Source organism: Cervus elaphus, chromosome X (assembly GCF_910594005.1).
Source record: "Cervus elaphus chromosome X, mCerEla1.1, whole genome shotgun sequence".
NCBI classification, from domain to species: Eukaryota; Metazoa; Chordata; class Mammalia; order Artiodactyla; family Cervidae; genus Cervus; species Cervus elaphus.
In genome coordinates this window covers 156,820,927-156,833,738 of record NC_057848.1, presented here as the reverse complement: position 1 = coordinate 156,833,738, position 12,812 = coordinate 156,820,927, and the positions used below count along the sequence as shown (strand labels likewise).

At 41.8% G+C, this 12,812-nt stretch overlaps 1 protein-coding gene across 7 annotated transcripts in view; it reads right to left on the bottom strand.

The window, feature by feature from the left end:
* The window catches only part of ADGRG2 (adhesion G protein-coupled receptor G2), a 126,988-nt gene that overhangs the window by 98,226 nt on the left and 15,950 nt on the right, over window positions 1-12,812 (bottom strand). The window lies entirely within an intron of this gene.

Here is a 12,812-nt window from a genome sequence, read left to right as displayed (position 1 = left end):
TTTCTTTCTATCCAACAGCAAAACAAAACTACACGAAAAACATTATTAGCAGCTCAGTAATCTACCTAAGTATTAGGAAGAAAACTAAAGCAGGTTAGTAGACACGAAGTGTGTGGGACGGTATGGCAAGTTAGAGAAGTGGTCTCTGAAAGCATCATGAGACAATGACATGTGACAAAGACCTACGGAAGGAGGTCAGGGGGTGAGGCCGGAGGCTTGCTGGGGGATGAACACTGCAAGTGGAGGGCTCTGTACCCTGCAAGAAGGATCCTCTACCACCTGTTAACCCAGACGCACAAAATCACTTCTCAAGGGAACAAGTCTGGACTTAATGGAAGCAAAAAATGAGTCAGAAGAAAATGAACTGATGAGTTGGCACAGCACTGAGATAAGAAACCACTGCTACAGACTAGGTTGGGCAGGATTCTAAGAGCCTTATTTGTACTAACTCAAGCCCAGCGACAACCCTAGCTAGGGTACGTATATAATTTAATGTTCAGACTGGAGCAGCTGGGAGTAAAATGAGACACTATTACTTAATGCAGACAAAGCAGGCATGAACCCGAGATGCCTCGGGCAAACTGGGATGCATCACCACCCTACCCAGAAGGCATATTATTATAACTCCTTTACAGAAAAGGAAACTGAGGCACAGCACAGAGGTCACAGAAGTAAGTGGCAGAGTGAGGATTTGAACTTGGACAGCCTAGGTTTAGAGCTCACACTCTTGATGCCTACCTAGTATCGCCTGCCTGTGTTGTGTACGCTAGGAAGCTCCCAGTGCTAAAAAGCTGGGTTGTCTGTATCATCAGTAAGATCAGGCCAGGAAATGCACCAGCTGTGAGAGCTAAACATCACCACTTTACAAGAGCAGCAGCCCTGGACAACCCCAGTAACCTCTCTGGTTCAGTGACCTGTAAAACAAAACTACTTTGATACCCACCCTGATACGGCTGCCACACTCATGACAAGGCCATAGTTCATAAAGATGATTTGGAAGCTGAAAAGCACAACATGCATACTAATTATACAATGTTATCATAAATAAAAATTTGCAGGGACTTCCCTGGTGGTCCAGTGGCTAAGACGCAGCACTCCCAACACAGGGGACCTGGATTTTGATCCCTGGTCAGGAAACTAGATCCCACATGTCGCAACTACGAGTTCACGGGCCACAATGAAGGTTGAAGATCTTGAGTGTCACAACTAAGACCCAGTACAGCCAAAACACAAATAAGTAAATAAAATCTGCATTTCTCTGCAAAGGGCCAAAGAGTAAATATTTTCGGCTTTGCCCATATGGTTCTGTTGCAACTAATTAACCCCACAGACAACCTGTAAATAAATGGATGTGGCTGTGTGCTAATAGAACTTTATCTACAGAAAAAGGTGGACGGTTACAGGTCAAAGTTAGCCAACCCCTGACTTAAAGAAATGCTATTTAAAATTGCAGCCCTTCCATGCTCCCTGTGCCGCTTTTCTGATACATTTTCCTCTACAGATAGCATGAATCACGATCTAACATAATGTGTATTTAATTTACTTTATCATCTGCTTCCCTCACTAGAAAATAAGCTTTGTCGAAGGCTGAGGTTTTGTCTGTTGGGTTCACTGTTGAGTCTTCAATGACTAGAAGAGTGCCTGGGCATAGTAGGAATGTTAGAAAGACTTGTTGAAAGAGAGCATGGATGAATGGAGAGATTTTGAAGGAGCTGGACATACTATTGTGGAAAGAATAAAAGGCAAGTAAAAAAAGGCAAGTAAAAAAAGGAAGCAGAGAAAAAAATGATATCTAAAAACCTAGGGGAAGAAAAATGACTGCAAATGAACTCAAACTCAATTTTGCGATTCCTTGTAGGCAAAGGGAAAAATGATTATTTCCAAAACCAATTTTGTGGGTTGTGAACATTTGGAAGAACTAAAGCCTTATAAAACAATTTCCGAAATAGCTGGTTAAAACCTAAATGAATTATTGGCTTAATTTTAGTTATAGAGAACAGCTTGAGGTTTGTTGCAGATCAACTAATTATGAGTGTATGTCTTTGTGTACACACACACACAAGTGTGTGCACATTTAATCTTTCCTCTCTTCCGATCCTGACAAATGTGGGTCCTGTTTACTGGGAGTGGTCTGAGGAGTGGTAAGGAATTAATTCAGCATACTTTGTAGGGAAACATACATATTTGTCCCTAGTTAACATCAGGGCTTGGCAAATTGTAGTGTCATTCATTCTGATTCTTCTTCATAGTTCAACTGAAGGTTAAGGTTAACAGCAAAATACTGCTGAACTGAGTAAGTACATTTCTAAAGAGAGAAGGGTTCCTTGCACACAGTGCTTTATTTAACTCTTTCAAACCAAGATCTGTATAACACATTCAACTGAACAACCTCAAGTTCTTTGGAAGAAAATATGACTTCTCTTCTACAAAAGCAAGTATGCATATCTAATGCACAGCTCATAACCTAAACAATATTCCGCTTTCCAGGCACATGGCTTAGCAAAAGTTTGGCTTAGCATAGAGGAAACAACACTGGCACGATTCTTCTGAAGATCTCTGATGTTGATCCTTTATTCTGGTGCACTCAGCTCAATGTCTGAGCGCCCAATGAATGCCAACAGGGAGTGAGGCTGGAGAACTTCGTTGTTAGGCTCATGTGTTACCATTTTATCCTTAATTTCTTAAAGAAATAAATTTCCACTTACTGATTGGCTTAACATGGTAACTATAAAAAGACCACTGGGCTGAGTCAAAAGACTTGGCTGAAGGAATGAAGGAAAAGGAATAGACTGAAAAAGGAAAAGAAGATGAAAATGAAGAAAGGACACGGATCCAAGAAAAAAATGAAGGGAAAGAAAGGAGTGAAGTTGCAATTCATGACATGGAGGACCCTTGAAAACATGATGCTAAGTGAAAAAAAGCCAGACATTGAATACCATATAGTCCATGATTCCATTTCTATGAAATCTCCCGAACAGGCAAACCCATAGACAGAAAGTAGAGAGTGGCTGCCAGCGTCTGAGGGGAGGAGGGGAAAGTGGGCAGTGACCACTAATGAGTGCAAGGCTTCTCTTTTGGGTGATGAAAATGTTCTGGAATTAGACAGTGGTGATGGTTACAGAACCTTGTGAATATACTAAAAACCACTGAATTGTACACTTCAAAATGGTGAATTTTATGGTATGTGGATTATTTCTCAACAAAAAGGGGGGGGGGTTAAAAAAAAACACACACCAGACTCTGCCATCGACTAGCTTTGTGAGCTGTGGACAAGGCATTTAATTTCTCTAATATGTTTTCTCATCTGAGAAAAGGGGACAATATTAACTTAACTCTCAAGTTGTTGCAAGACACAAATGGGATAATCTATATCAAAGTAATTGATAATTACTTTGATAATAATTGGAAAAATAAATAATGCTACAGATTCAAGGTAATTTCCCTCAAAATCTTAATGAAGTTCTTTATGGAACTTAATGGTAATTCTAAGGTGTACACTGGGACTTCCCTGGTGGCTCAGCAGGAAGGAATTCACCTGCAATGCAGGAGACTTGGGTTCAGTTCCTGGGTTGGAGACATCCCCTGGAGAAGGAAATGACAACCCACTCCAGTATTCTTGCCTGGGAAATCCCATGGACAGAGGACTCTGGCAGGCTACGGTTCATGGAGTCACAAAAGAGTCGGACATGACTGAGTGACTAAACAACAAGGTGTTACAGTTGTTCCTTGGTATTCCAGGAACTCCCACACATACCAAAATCTGAGGATATTCAAGTCCCTTACGTAAAGTAGCCTAGTTATTTACATATAATCTACAGAGGATGTATTCTTTAAATCATCTTTAGATTACATATACTACCTAATACAACACAAACATGATGTAAATAGTTGCTGAGTTAATGGCAAATTCAAGTTTCACTTTTTGGAATCTTTTGGAATTTTTCTTTCCAAATATTTTCAATCTGCAGTTGGTTGAATTCCTGGATGTGGAACCAATGGATATGGAGGGCCAAATGTATATGTAATGTAAAAGAAAGTGGCCAAGACAATCTGACAAAGAATAACAAAGGAAGGCTTGAATTGCAAGATACCAAGACTCTTTAGAGAACTACGGTAATCAAGGCTGTTTAATACTCAGGGTTTGACAAATATACCAGGAAGCCAAATTTTAGTGAGCCTGGAAGCAGATTCACACATATAAGGGTACTCGATATAGCAAAAGGGGGTCAGGGAAGATGCAGCTGAGGGAGGATAAGGATCAACTCTTCAGTAACTAATCCTGCGACAAATGTTTTTCCACATGGAAAAACAATCCACACATAGACTGCTCCCTCAATTCCAATTAGACTAAAATTATTTCAAAAGCCAAGACTTTAAACTTAGGAGACAACAGAGATATCTTTAGGTCTTTTGGACAGAAACATAAAAGCGCAAACCATAAAAGAAATAAAGAAGAAATTTGACTACAATGAAAGAATCTTATCAGAAAATACCATAAAAAGTAAAAAAAAAATAAGCCACAGACTGAGAGGCATTATTTATGACATATATCACTAAAAATCAGTATCCAGAATATATAAAGAATATCTACAAGTCAATTTTAAAACACAGAAAACCTGATAGAAGAAAAAAGAAACTTGAACTAGAATTTCATGAAGATGAAACTTAAATAGTCAATGAACACTAATATTCAGAGAAATGCAAATTAAAACCAAAAGAGATACAATATCATCTCAGCGATATTAAAAAATCTCAAGTCTGACTATGCTAAGTGTTGGCAAGAATGCTGAACAACAGGAAGTCTCTTTCCCAGTTGCTTAGGAGAGTAATCTGCAAACAACCAGTACAGTTGAAGAGGCACATACCCTACCACCTAGTACTTCCATTCCTTGGCAGAAACCAACACAATATTGTAAAGCAATTATCATCCAATTTAAATTAAAAAAAATTTTTTTAAGTACTTTCATGCCTAAATATAATCTCTACGGAAATATATTAGCATAAGGAAACATGTTCAAGGCTGTTCACAGCAGCTTCATTTTTAATAATAAAACCTGAAGCAATTTAAATGGCCTCAATAGAAGAATGTACCAATAGATTATATATTTACACAACGGACTACTACAGAGCAGAGAAAAAGAAATGGGCAAGAGCTACATGTAGCAATGACGACAAATCTCACAACAAAAGACAATGACAAAATTAAAGTTGCAGAATATGGGGGTAAAAAAAAATACCGCATAGTTTAAAAGCATGCAAATAATGACTGAGAGGGGTGGAATGGAGGAGGTGGAATGGGAGGGAGGCCCACGAGGGAGGGAATGTACGTATACATACAGCTGATTCACACTGCCATACAGCAGAAACCAAAACAACATCGTAAGGCAATTATACTCCAATTAAAAAAAAAAGCACGCAAGCAGCATTTTCTCTTACTAAGGGACATATTCCTATATAGGATAAGTATAAAGAAACATATGAGAAGATGAACACCAATTTCAGGACAGTCCTTACTTCTGTGCACTTTTTAAAAAGCTAGAGGGGACTTCCCTGGTGCTCCAGTGGTTAACACTGAGCTTCCAATGCCAGGGGTACAGGTCCGATTCCTGGTCAGGGTAGTTAAGATCCCACATGCTGTATGGCACAGCCTATAAATAAATAATTTTTTTTTTTTAAAAAAGCTAACGTACAGCCAGGGTTGAAGACTTTTAAATGACACCATTGATGGAGCAGGTCCAGAGATGGAATTCCACGCACTTTCCTTATCAGAACTGAACAAACACTGATCCACTCTCTAGAGGTCTCCGTAACAGCAAAGGCCACATTGGGGTCAAAGCCACATACCTGGCTCATACACAGTGTTCTGATTACCTTAGTCAATTATCCAAAAGCAGCCTATCCTAGCAATAACAAGCCACAAGAAGGGCTCATTTTACCTCAGGTACCATTTCGATGTTAGCACGGGAGAAAGACAAAGTACTGAAATGGAAATATCCGGGCTGATAAAGGATTATCATTCAGTAACAAGCAGGGACCAAGACTTTATCAATATCGCAGTTAATGTGAAAATTATCCCATACATAATTTAATCTTTGGTGATTCAAAAAGTACTTTAGGCTCCAACAACACAAGAATCTTTACTACAAACATCTGTTGTCATTTCACATAATTTGTTGGCTAATAAAAAGTGTTGACAGAAGGCTGGATAAGCCAATGAGAAGTTGTACTTCTATCAATACTTCTCCCTTTGCAGAGAGTTGATAAGACTTCTTTAAAAGGCTTTCAAATCACCCATAGATCCAAGAAAGCTAGGTTAAGCACTCAGTTATGTGATTTTAAGGGTTATTTTGCAGGAACTGATTAAATAATTCTGAGGACTTGGAACAGTCCTTGGCAAAGTTAACAAAAAGATGCTGCTCAGGGAAAACTGACTTCCTTTTTAGAACTCTTTCTCTCTTTAGGGCCCATTCCCAACTTGTTGGCACCCAATGGCCTCCTACTTTTTGAATCCTATCTGCTCTTAGGAGATGACCTCATATCAAGACACATCAACCAAATTCTGTACCCATTTACATTTTAACAACTCTTTAAGCCAAAGAAATGAATCTCTAATAGTGGAATTTCAGGATTTAGCTAGATGACTGGAGGAGTTGGGGGGGAAGCTAAGCACAATTATTAGTATCACTGGAGTCCCACTCCTCACCCCCAAATTACTACGTTGTGGCCTTAACCCCCAACATGACTGTATCTGGAGACAAAGTCTACTAGAAGATAATTAAGGTTAAATGAGGTCATAAGGGTGGTACCCTGATCTAATAGGACTATGGCCTTTTAAGAAAAGAAGGTCTCTCCCCTATCACCTCTCTCCATCATTTGAGAACGCAACAAAAAGGTGGCAGTCTACAAGCCAGAAAGGAAGCCCAAAGTCACAGGGAAGCACTCACCTAACCATCCATCCTTGATGTTTTCATACATGTTTACATTAAAGCTAGTCCCACTGATGTAGTGGGTACTCCTAAAATACCAAATCCAAAGGAACAAGGGTCTCTAATCAGGAATCCCAGGAGGCCCAAACAAAGACATGGTGGGCAGCACACCCTGGCAGGGGTAGAGCAAGACTGTGAGCGATCCATTCTAAATGCCAGGTCAGGCCACCCTCCCAAATATCTCTGCCTGGTGTGGGTTCCAATCATTCGAGGAACCACAGAAAGGGGAATGCTGTGAACAAGGTCTCGAGGGGAAAAGGCAGCCTTCTGAGCATACAGAAGGGCTAAGATCCCCAATTAGAGCACAGGCAGTTCTAAAATGCACTGAGAAGTTTAAATTATACCAAAGTTTGGGTCCAACTCCAGTCTGGAGAGAAAGGCAGGAGGAGGGGGACAAGCTAAAGACGTGGCTATGGACTTCGTCGGTGGTCAAGCGGTAAAGACTCCGCCTACCAATGCAAGGAACACAGGTTTGATCCCTGGTCCGGGCATATCCCACATGCTGCAGAGTAACTAAGCCTGTGCGCCACCACATTGAGCCGGTGCTCTACAGCCTGGGAGCCACAACTACTGAGCCTACGTTCCCTAGAGCCCATGCTCTGCAACAAGAGAAGCCATGACAGTGAGAAGCCCCTGCTCGTCACAACTTGAAAACGGCTTACACACAGCAATGAAGATTCAGCACAGCCAAAAAATAAATTTAATTTTAAAAAAACCCACGCTATAGGAGCACTGATCATTGGCACAAAGCTTAGAAAACAGGTAGTACGTCCTTGAATCTTAAAGTCAGGAGCCTCCATGCAGTAAACTGAAGGTCCAAGAAAGGACTCCTAGTCTCAAGGGGCTGGCAAGAGAGCTCATGACGGAGAACCCCAGGGAGGCAAGCCTACAGAAAGGAACACGGAAGTAGGATACAGCCAGGGCAAGGGTTGCCAGGGCCACAAGATGGCTCAATGGCCCTGAGGCAGAACTCAGAGATACACTTTCCCCCTACCCCCACCCCTGGCCCAGCAAGACTCAGAAGGACAAGAGTCAGCTCTGTTGGGAGTCCAGGTATAAGCTCTGTTGACAATCCAGAACACGGAAGCGTTCTTTCTGAGATTGGGCTTACTTCCAGCCACCTGAATGCTTGGTGTCATGCCAACAAACTAACTAGACACTGGTGAAGCCCTCCTGAGAACCAACCTAAGGGGCTCCCGTGTTTTCGTGTAATGTGTTTTATTAAAATGAACAAAAGTACTTCCTGACTGCTGGCCTCAAAGAGCCCTGCCATAGTTTGGGTTCTTCCAGAAGGTAATCTGAGGCAAAGATTTGAGAGCAAGCAATTTATTTAGCATGTGATCCCAGGACACAGGAGAATGGGGAAGTGAGATGGGGGCAGGAAGGCAGCTAAAACAGATGCATCATCAAGCCAGTTACCACTGGGGGAGGCCGAGTCTCAGTCCTGGAAGCTCTGGGAGCCAGTGCAGACTGCCCAGCCGTCTCAGGGGTTCCTCTCAGGGGCAAAGAGCTGGGTTCAATACCTACCAGCCCTGGCTGAGGGCTGCTCCCAGGGGTAGGCTGGGAAGGGTTCATCCTGGCACTTCAGGCTGCCACATGGGCGGAGAGAAATGTCCAGCTAGTGGCTGGAAGGGGACTGAGTGTACTGCGGTGCTCAGGGCCCAGGATCTTAAGACAGACACCCAGTCTCTATGGAATAAATGAGGAAGTCTGAGGCACCGAAGCCAGCAGAAGAGAAGGCAGTTTCAAGCCTGCCCTGCCCTACTCCTCCCTTCAAGTCAGTATCTGGGGTTTAAAGAGAGAGAGTGTGTGTGTGAGTATGTGTATGTTTGGGTTTGGCGTGCGTTTGAGGAGTTCAGTGGTTTTTCTTCAGCTGTTTGGAATGTTTGAGGAGAGTCTAGGTAAGGGGAGGCTGAAAGGAGTTGCTACTTGAGATTTAAAGAAACGCCCAAGGAGTACCAGGCTTTGTGCTGTAATGCAGGCTGAACACATCTAGTTTGTCCGCCTGTGCTGGGAGGCCAACCAGAGAGGCACGAGGACAGGGATGTTTATCATTCCTCAAAGGGCTATGGACAAAGATCCCAGCTGTGCTTAAAGCCTCACTATTCAAAGTGTGGTCCCCCAAAAGGAAGCATCTCCAGCCCCGTCCCAGAACCCGCATCTACATTTCAAAAAGATCTACCTGTGTATCTAAAAAGCACGGCTACAGACTGTAGTAATTCACCAAGCGTTCTCTGCATAAAGAGTGTATTCCTACCAAAGTCAAGTGGAAGGTATTTGCTCCATTTCAGGCTAATGTGCTCTATTCAGTTTGTCAAATTAACTTCAGATTTGCTGAATGGAATAATTTGGGACAAATTTGGGACAAAGGGAGATAATCGTGTCAACCTACAAACCTGGGTGTAATCACAACAAAATAAAGCATACTTTAGTTTTTCAAAACCTCTTTCATTTATTTCATTCTTCCCTTTTTGCCTCCTTGGCAAAATTAGGAATCAGGGCTTAATAAGCCTGTATGATTCTAAGACTATTCATGTGGGTAAACCTTTGCCTCAATATCTGTAAAATACATTTGACAGTTCCAGGAGTGTCATTCATTTCAAAATAATCACGCGTGTGTATCACAGGAAAAAAAGTTAAAATTCTTAAGAAATTTTAAAATGACATTTTGATACAGGTAGCCAGTAAAGGAATAAATGAATATACAAACACTCCTAGAAAAAAATTAAAGCAAAACAACTCATACTAAAACTTAATTCAGCTTATGAATAAAAAGCCTCAACACAGTATATGGATACAGATATGGAAGTATACACAGAGATGGTTCCTAATCCTAATTGCATTCAGAGTACAAAATAACTGACAACCATGAAAATAAGTAGAAATACGTTAGAAGCTTTCTTTGGATGGCATCCTTGACTCAATGGACATGACTCTGAGCAAATTCCAGGAGATGGTGAAGGACAGGAAAGCTTGGCGTGCTATAGTCCACGGGGTCGCAAAGAATCAGACACGAGTAAGCAACTTTACGACAATATCAAAAGCGTTCTTTTTTAGGTATTGAAGGGGAGCAGAATATGACATCTCAAAATGTCTCTTTGGTGTAAGAATTATCTTGAGGCTGATTATTTTTAAGAAACAGCATACAAAGAAGCAGCTCTGAAAAGCGAGCAGACGTGACCCTTCTGGAAGAGATGTTTACATATATAAGGGGAACCTCCATTTGCAAGGGTGTCTCCCTCTCCATACCAGAACAGTCACTTTAAGTCTCTAGAGACTCTTCTCAGTGGAGAAGGCAAGGACTTATATCTGCATTAACACCCCAACCTTGTTCACTGTGCTTTTCCTGATAATTCCTAGAACTGGCCTCCCCTACCCCACAAAAAATCTTTTGTCTTTAGTGGAAGATGGTATTGAACATAGTGGGGCTTGGGCCATTTAGGGGGAGTTACTCTGTTTTCATGGGTCTCTCCCATGTATACAGGAGGATATATATTAGTAAACTTCTGTTTGTTTTTCTCCTGTTAATCTGTCTTTTTATTACCGGGGGGGGGGGGGGGGGGGGGGTGGGGGGGGGGGTCTCAGCCAAGAACCTAGGAGGGTAGAGGGAACGTTCTTTTTCTTCCCCTACAGCATTTACAGAGTAGTAATGCACACGAGAAAAACATCTCCTGCCCTATCAGTAAACAAAGGATGTCACAGTCAAGAGTGATTGCAGCCCTCCAACACGAGCTGGTGAGCCCTGAGGAAACTCAGGAAAAGAATATACCTGCCATCTAGCAGCCATCAGACTGCAGCCACTCCCTATCATGAGCCCTGAGGAAACAGGGTGAGAAATCACAGGATACAGGCCCCAGATAGCTCAAAGTCTTGAAAGTCTTAGTTGTTCAGTCGTGTCTGACTCTTTGTGACCCCATGGACTGTAGCCAGGCTCCTCTGTCCATGGGATTTCCCAGGCAAGAATACTGGAGTGGGTTGCCATGCCCTCCTCCAGGGGATCTTCCCCACCCAGGAATCAAACCTGGGTCTCCTGCATTGCAGGCAGATTCTTTACTGTCTGAGCCACCAGGCGAGCAGACCCAGGTAGCTGAGGGGCAAATCAAAGGAATGATGTCAGTGAACCCAGACTCTTGCATCTTCCCATACACAGAAGGTGAAAAACTGAAAGTGTTAGTTGCTCAGTCGTGTCTGACTCTTTGCGACCTCATGGACCGCAGCCCACCAAGCTCCTCTCTCCGTGGGGTTTTCCAGGCAAGAATACTGGAGTGGGTTACCATTCCCTTCTCCAGGGGACCTTCCCAACCCAGGTTCTCCTGCATTGCAGGCAGATTCTTTACCACCTGAGCCACTAGGGAAGCTCCCATACATAGAAAAGCACTGAATTCCTTAACTTGGGATATCTAGTTTTCTTTAATTAACAATAATCTTTCGACATTCAGATTACCTGCCCTTTGTTGCAAAACTTCTATATAACCAGCCTCTCTGCCTCAGCTCCTCAGAGCAGTTCCCTTAAGGTTACTTGAGATGCTGTCTCCAGGGCTTGAAGTCCTAAAAATTCCTGCCGAATAAAACATTAACTATTAACTTTTGGATTGCCAATATTTTTTAAGTCAACATACACATGTGTTCATCAAAAGATAGGTATAATCCACAATGCTATATTTAAAACAGATAACAAGGACCTACTGTATGGCACAAGGAACTCTGCTCATTGTTATGTGGCAGCCTTTTTGGGAGGGGAGTTTGGGGGAGAATGGATACTCATATAAGTATGGCTGAGTCCCTTTGCTGTTCACCTGAAACTATCACAACAATGTTAATCAGCTATTTCTGAATACAAAATAAAAAAGTTTAAAAAAAAAAGGTATGTACAAGAGTGTTCCTCACAACACTATTCATTAAAGCCAGAAACAGGAAACTAACCAAAGGTTCGTCAATAGTAGAAAGGATAAATTACGGTACAGTCATACAATGGAATACTATCCTGTAACTGCAACACACAACACAATGATATGGATGAATCTCCCAAACAAAAATGAAAAGTCAGATATCCTGTGTGGTACTATATATATGAAACTCAAGGGCAGACAAAATCAATCTATGACATTAGAATCAAAATAGTAGTTACTTTTGGGGGGATGGGAGTGCCCAGAAGGAGACATGAAGGGGAGTTATGGGAGCCGCTCATGTTCTGATTCTTGATAGGGGACTGGTGACAGGGGTGTGCAAAGTTGGTGAAAATTCATTGAGCTATACACTTATAATGTGTATAGTGTATACTTCATTAAAGTTTAATCTTAGAAACATATGTATACACATTTCATCCACTTTCACAGATGAGTCAAAAACAATAAGACTCTAAGAAATACTGCTTGCCACACTTGCCTACTTTCACTAAAAATGGATGCTAGAAAGAAAATGACTAATAACGATGCACAGGTGGTAAATATCAGGAGAGTGAACAATGGTACACAGCTCTTGACTCACATATGAACTATGGATATAAAATGAGCATCGATCCAATATAAAAAATAAATACTACTAGGTGGGCTTCCCTTGTGGCCTAGCTGGTAAAAAATCTGCCTGCAATGCAGACTTGGTTTCGATCCCTGGGTTGGGAAGATCCCCTGGAGAAGGGAACTGCTACCCACTCCAGTATTCTGGCCTGGAGAATTCCATGGACTGTATAGTTCATGGGGTCACAAAGAGTTGGACACGACTGAGCAACTTTTACTTTCACAAGGGTAATGGTTTCTCCAAATACTCCAAAACATGTGATATATTCTGTCAAAAAGTTAATTATCTGGAAAGCAAAATCACTAGAGG